This window comes from Uloborus diversus, chromosome 3 (assembly GCF_026930045.1).
Source record: "Uloborus diversus isolate 005 chromosome 3, Udiv.v.3.1, whole genome shotgun sequence".
NCBI lineage: Eukaryota > Metazoa > Arthropoda > Arachnida > Araneae > Uloboridae > Uloborus > Uloborus diversus.
The window spans coordinates 216,726,734-216,734,614 of record NC_072733.1 but is presented as its reverse complement, the minus strand read 5'-3'; the positions used below and the strand labels follow the sequence as shown (position 1 = coordinate 216,734,614).

At 29.6% G+C, this 7,881-nt stretch overlaps 1 long non-coding RNA gene across 1 annotated transcript in view; it reads right to left on the bottom strand.

Annotated features, from left to right (window-relative positions):
- Positions 1-206: 206 nt before the first annotated feature.
- The window catches only part of LOC129219432 (uncharacterized), a 38,527-nt gene continuing 30,852 nt past the window's right edge, over positions 207-7,881 (bottom strand). Inside the window, exons 4-5 of the long non-coding RNA XR_008580415.1 lie at positions 5,573-5,658; positions 207-283 (exon numbers count right to left, since the gene is read on the bottom strand). This is a non-coding gene — a long non-coding RNA (uncharacterized LOC129219432). The remainder of the gene's footprint in view (positions 284-5,572; positions 5,659-7,881) is intronic.

Sequence of the window (7,881 nt, the reverse complement as noted above, 5' to 3'; positions counted from 1 at the left end):
ATGACTTGATCATACCACAGGCGATGGGGGGGGGGGGGGGGGTTGGCGAGCAAAACGAGCAGGAGTGAAGCCCCCTAATGTTATTAAGAAGTTGAGTAAGAATGGCTTTCTGATTTGGCATAAATGCTTGGCCCTCTTTCATTTCATCATTTCTACTGAAATTTCTGGTTAACACAAAAAATTAGTTAAATACTTTGAAGAAACTTACCAGGGGTTGATGCCAAAAGATTCTCTTTTTTTTTTTTTTTTTCAAATCAGTAATGCATTCACCATCAATTGCTACCTATACAGATAAAAAATTCAAAAAATGTTTAGTTACCAAAAATAAGTTACGTTTAAAAAGATTAAGCAAAAAGTACATTAACAGAAGTTAATACCACATATTTTTCAATAGCAAAATTCAATTTATTCATTTTTCACACATAAAGAAAGAAACCAACAAATAAAAGTTTTCACGTAACAATTGGAAGCGGTTATGGGAAAGATATAAATATAGAGATCACATAGAGATCACTATAGATAAAACAAATAAAGAAAAAACTCTTACGTTAAAAAGTGCATTGAAGGTAAGATTTTTTTTTCTGATATTACAAAAATTAATGTAACTGCTGATAATAAAAATACAAGTCTATAGAATACGCTTGTTCTTTCTTTCTTCTTCAATCATAATTTCAATTTTCTATAGTACTCCAAATTTAAGAGATGAGGGGAAATAAATACAATATTTTTATAAGCAATAAGGTATTTTTCAAGTATATTGATTGATCAACTCATACTCACCTATATCATAGCATTAGTTTAAAAATTTTTAAGATCTAATAACTTGAACCAACCCTAAGTGATATCTAACTTAAATACAATTTCATTTTATTAAAAATCTGATATCATCTACTCAGTAACTAATGAACTTAGTAACTCGATATAATTTTCACTTATATGTTAGGCAGTCTCCCTCATGGTATGCTGACTTCCCTCAGCCCTATTTTCAGTGATATTTGTAAGTAATATTTTGAGGTATACATTATGTACTTAATGCACATGTCTTCATAAACAAACTAAATTTTTCAATCAGGAAAGTGTGTACAGAAAATCACATTACTCAATAAATGAATTTTTTGGTAAAAGAATGGTTATATTGCACTTATATTGACCAATAATTAATCAACTTAGCAAAAAAAAACTTTTTTAGAAATTACTTTTCAAAGAAAACATGTAAGCAGGGTTCACACTACTGAAAAAATATATATATAAGGTGGGATCTCCCACTCTGAAAACATTTCTAAGAGCCATTTTTACAATTGAAGTGGGAGTACTATTTTGTCATTGCTTGAACGTTTTGTATAAATATTTATTTGAACTAAGTATTTGCAAATCATTGTAGCATAAAACTTATTTAAGGAGCATAACATTGAAAGTGAACGTTTCATTTGTCTGCTAGAATAAATGAGCATCTTGTTAGTTTAGAGATATTGATTTAATTTTTATAAAAGAAAAATTAACATTAAAATCTTATCATCTACTTTCTGCCAAATTCATTTTTTAAATCACTCATTTACTAAACTTTGTGCTAATGAAACACTCTGAAGTGCAATAAAAATGTATCAATGCCAATGACAGCATTTTTGTACAGCTTCGATGCAAAATGAGATAAAAATATGTTTTGTTTGGTGCAAGTAGGAGCAGAAGTAAAACTTAAAATTCCAAAAAGTGGTTGAGCACCCGGTAAACCCAAATAGTCAAGTTATTTTCAATGATCTAGTCCTGTTTTTTTTTGTTTCTAAAATCCTAGATTATTCTGTTCATTGATAATAAGATAGCAGTTGAAAGTTATCGGAAGCCATTTAATTTATATTTGGAAAAATAAATAGAAAAATCCAAGAGGAGAAATTTTGTAATCTTTTTAACGTATGTCTGTCAATGGTCATCAGCGAGAACAGCCAGCCAAAAGAATTTTATTGAGTGGGATTTTAGAAAAAGTTGCAAGAATTGGGCAACCCCTAGTGTGAACCCATCATGTATTGAACATTCTGAATTTTCATGCAATTTATACTTACTGTACTCATAAATAGATGCTAATGATGTTAAAGAATATTGTGAGTACAGCTATTCAAAATACCCTAAACTTCACATTAAAACACAAAAAAAAAAAATATATATATAAATAAATTAATTAAAATACCGACAAAGTGAAAATATAAATGTAACATCCAATATACTAATCTAAAAACACGAGAAACAAAAAATATGCCAGATACCATAAATTAATTTTCAGTTGTTGTTATTTTTTTATAGTACATAAATATGGAATTATACTTTGACAATTAACTTGGGAACATGTCTGGATTTCCCTGGACACATTGAGGATAATATTAAAACCTATGTGTAGGCTCATAAAAAAAAATGTATTGTTTAAACTATTACACTGCAATAATTTATGTTTCCTCATCAAAAAAAGATATTTTTCCAATCACCAGTTTGAAATAGCAATACCCTAGACTAATTACTTGAAACTTATCTAACACACATAACATGTATTGTGGCTGTCATAAAGCAAAGGTAGGAGGAAACTCTACTCATTCAATTGAAGCAGTAGCTAACAGCTAATTAAATAATATTTTTCCAATAAAGTACATTTAAGGTATTAAATGGGGGAAATCTGTGCCACACTTATTGATGCTAACACAGTCAAAAAATATGATTTATGAATGAAAAGTGAAACTCTTAGCAAAACAAATATTCTGCTTAAGAGTATTTGTAGCATAAAGTGATTGGTAAGCTATGTCATAAAAAATGGAGAAATACTATAAAATTGACAAAATCCTTAATTGATTTTCAACAATTGTACATACGTAAAGGTTGAGACCTGTGGTATCCACGCGCCAGTGGCCACTAAAATATTTGTTCCGGTGACTACAAAATGTCATGTTAGTCGCCAAAAGTGGTAGCCTACAATTTACTTATTTATTTCTGAAAGGAAATGAAAAATGCTAAGGCTTCAGCACCCATTATTTAAGAAATTAGGCATAGACATCCTCATCAGCATTTGATGCTAACTTGGAGGGAAAATTGCCAATCTGCATTCAAAAAATATTAAAATGCCAATGTTTCTCATAAGAAGGAAAAACAAAAGTACAAAACCAGAAAAGTTTTAAATCCTATATTTTTAAAATTTCATGCTTGAAAGTATAATATAAGACACCAAATTGGAGAGCAACAGGCCCAACATGCTTAAGGATTTTGTAATATGCTGAATTTTGGACTGTTACCAGAAATTTCAAATAAATTTTCTGATGACTTTTAGCAACATGGAGAAATAAAAAGGAACATTGAAAGAATTTGGAGGCTGTTTTGAGCAGATTGCAAAGTGCAAGGTTTTGGATTAATTTTTTGAAAAAGATAATTTTTTATAGATAGTATGTCATGTGTACTTCGGACACATGATTAGTAAAAAGGGTTTCACAAAAAATGAACAAAAGTTGAAGGACTTTTATATTTCCCATGTCCGAAATAAGTTATAGATGCTAAGAGTTTTTACTGGTTGATTATTATTTGAAGTTTATTAAAACTTTAGCATCAAAAATGAAACTGTTACATAATTTACTACAAAAAAGGATGCTGAGTTCAAATGGAGTAGCAAATGTCAAAAAGCTTTTGAAGATGCAAAGAAAAAAATTGCATCAGATCACATTCAGATTCATTTTAATGGTTCAAAACTGTTGAGGTTGGCATGTGATGCAAGTCAACATTGAATAGGGGCAGTGTTATCTCATGTGTTGGCAGATAAATCTAAATGACCAATCTATTTCATATCCAGAGTTTTTAGAATGGCTGAAGAAAACATTCTATGATACATAAGGAAGCTTTAGGCATTTATTAGTTCTTGGATAGATTGCTTAATTACATAACCTATGGTTTTCCACAGAAAGTTACAGATGAAGAGGTTAAGAAATATTTTAGTTGAAAAGATGGGTTATCTGTAGACTAGGGTGTAATAATATGGGGAGAGATATCGTGTTGTCATTCCTACTAATCTAAATACAAAATAAAATGTGTAAAATTGATGTGAATGTGTGTATATATATATATATATATATATATGAAGCAATGGCGTCACTATGGGGGGAGGGTCTGTCCCAGGCATCACCGTCTGGGGGGCGTAACACCCAAAGTGGAATTGCAAGTTTCTGAAAAATATTAAACTAAATGCATTTTTAAGGGTAAATTTGTGTGTGTTTGTGGGAGGGGGATAACACCACAAACAGCATAGGTGACACCCCAAGGTGTGTGAAGTTGCTCATTTTATTAAATGGTTTTTGTGAAAGTACCCATTTTAAAGGAAGATTTTTGTGAAGGTACCGAAAAATGGTAGGGAAATCAGCCAGTATTGATCCCTGTTCAAGGAGCCCATTTGCTTTGAAATGTATTGGAGAATAATGCGAATATGACCTCAATCATAATGGCTTTAAAAATTTGCTTTTGTATATGACTACAATGAGAGGTAGAGAACATGATTGACTACAATTACCAAACATTGATGACGAATATTGTTATGACTACTAAATAGAGATATTAAAACTTTAAAACTAAGTTTTTTCCCCTTCCTCTTAGTGTTTTAACTAACAATTCCAACAGGTATAACAAAAACTGTTCTATTATGTTTCTTATAAACCAATTGATAAGAAAACTTTTTTCTGTGCAATTATTTAAGGTGTAACAAAGATACAGAATGGTTTTGCTGGCTAACCTTTAATTTCTAAAAGCATTTCGAAGAATAGGGAGGTTTAAACATAAAGTTAAGCATGTAAAGCAGCTTTGTTTCACTTTTGCTGTGCTGCAGGTTACAGTGTTAAAGAAATTGAAACATAGTAAAAGAGGAAATAAGGCCTTAGAAAGCAAGGAAACCAAAGAACTACATTTAAGAGTAACAGAAAAAGTAAAATTTTATATTTGCATGAAATATATACACAATTTTATCATATATGTGTGCATAGTGTGTGAGCAAGCAAGCTGGTGTGTCCGTGTTTGCATGTTTATAATATTATGCACAAAATGATGTTCAATTTTGTTTTTCAAGTGAACCTCAAAATACGCTTATTTTCAGACCGTAACATATTAAAGTAATGAGATAGGATTAGATGGTTCATAGGAAATGTACATGATAACAGTAATAATAAAATAATTTAATTTCTAGATTTTTTTATTTTTTTCATTGGTAAAATTGTGGCAGACAATTGAGAACTGCATCATTTTAAAAAAAAGTTTCATGGGAAATCTTCAGGAACTAATATAAAACTATATTATTTATTTTTGAAGCTTATTTTTAATTGCATTGATTACTTATTTCAAAAATCTATTGAAGCTGTGAAACTCTACACAAAACTTGTTCTCTTTCTTTTGATTGACAACATGACTTTTTCATCACAATTTTTTTTTTGCATTGAAAACTCTGACAAGCAAGGTTTTTTTTTTTTTTTAACTAGGTGGCAGATACATTCTTAATTTTAACAAATGCATGTTACTGATTTCTCATTAGATAATAAGCACATTATTTATATTTTTGTTGTAAACTTACCCTCTAGTGTGATCCATGAATATTTCCATAAATGCTTACAAGAAAAGAGCTAAACACATAGTTATTCATTCCAAATATTCTACAATCTGTTCAAAAATATAAAGCTGTTAGTAATGACTCAATGATTATAAGGAAAAAAGAAGAATGAAATAAAAAGTAATAATTCTTATGAACACTTATTTTTAAATGCTTTTTACTCTTTTGGGAAAAAAGTCACCAATAATGTTGCTATTAATATAATTCGCTAACTTAAAAATTAATGATGTATAAACAGTTGATAAATTCAGAAGAGGTAAGTACATATCAATGTAGTCATGTTTTTGGGTGCAATATATAACAGTGAACAAATTACCTTTAACTTAAAGTATGCCTTTTTAAAACATTTTTTTAGTACACCAACTTCATTAAACCATTTTATGTAGCATCAGTATTTTATGTAAATGAAAAGTTTGCATTTTATTCTTCTGATAAATGCTTCAGTTTAAATACTAACACAAAATTATTACAGTGACAAGTTTCAAATGAACTTTATCATTATAATGGAAGTCAATAGCAACACTCAAGCAGAGATGTTGACAACCTATCTCCAAACAGATTCCAGGTTCCTGTCATCATCAAATTTAGGGGCACTGATTTTGTCTCAAAAAGCTTGATAGAAATATGTGGTGTTTCAATACATTTTCCAGGCTGAAGGTGAGAACCAAGACTTAATCCTGAACTCGGAATAAATGTCCAAACATCTTCTGCCATTCCAGGTCAATTTTGACTACAGACACATTTTTTAAATTTTGATTTGTAATCCTGATTGCAGGATGAAATTATGATAATAAATTTGCTGATTACATTTTTGATTACATCAAGTTTTAATAATTTTGATAACCACAATGATTACAGGAATTTTCAGTTTTTCGATTATAATAACTATCACACAAAAATATAATTGATTATATTGACTATGATTACAAAATTGTTGATTTACGATTACCTATTCGTTGATTACTACTCCAAGCCTTCTTCAGAGCATTTTGGAACACCTTTTAGAGCAGGAAAATTGCCATTTTCAAGCAGACTGCAGTGCTTTTGGAGCAGTTCCATAAACATCTCTTATTGATGAATAAAAATCAATAATTAGATAAACTTTAACATTCATAATTAATATTAAATATAATGAATTTCATTAGAAATTTTGAAACTATTTCTTTTATTTTATATGCTCTTAATTATTTTTAAGAATTCATTTGCACAAAAAGTATTTGAAATAACTGTTATTCTTGATTACAAAGTGTGAAATGAAAGAAACAATTCCCAAACAATTAGCATTTATACTTTGAATTGTTTTCAAATGATTAAACTAAATATGTTGGTCTCCAAACTATGGATAAAAAAGTGGCCGGTAAGCATATAAAAACTAGCCCAAAACAGTGGGGCAGCTTTTCGACCTATAAATCAACATCAAGTCATAAATACTAGTTATTTTTAATTACACTGTGAGAATTTTTTATGTATTTATATTTCCTGAGTTTCTAATTTTTGTACATACATTAGAACAAAATTGGGCAATATCAATCGTTAAAATATTCAGTACTATCGAGGAATTCAGTTCCTGTATGCTTTCTTAGGGGCATATTGAACTCGATTGTGTTCGATTCAATCAAATTCTTTCTACCAGAAGTGTCGAGAGAAATTTACTTCTTGGTAGGGCAAAGGAAATTACCGAGTTCGCTATTGGTAGATAGAATTGATTGTATTTGACTCAATCAAATTCTGGTTCAGTTGAATATGCTCTTTAGTGTAACATTTAAAAGACTCATTACATTTTTCTGTTATAGACATGTTAGATACACAGGTTAGAAATTAAGGATACTAAAAATTACATTAGCAGGGGAGAGTTGAGAAGAATGGGACAGTGCTGCATTTACTATGAAATAAAATTAAAAAGCTTTTCCAGCCTGTCCAATAAATGTAGCAGCAAGAGTATAAAGCTATTACATCTACTGGAAAAACTGGAAATAATTTTTCACTTTTTATTTCGGCAAGAATGCAACATTATCCCATTTTTCCCGACTCTCCTTTACTAGAAAAGGGTGTTGGAGAGGATTCCTAAGTCAATAAGGGATGAATGAGGTGATACAAAATGTTACTAACAGGTAATGAATGATATCTTTTTACTATTAATAACTAATGATGAATAATGAACAAAATTTTAATGTCATGCATATGAAGGATTTTTGTATCATGTAAGCTATTCACAACATGAAAAATTTTCACTTAACAAATTAAAAAAATAAGCGATGTTAAATTGTCTGCAA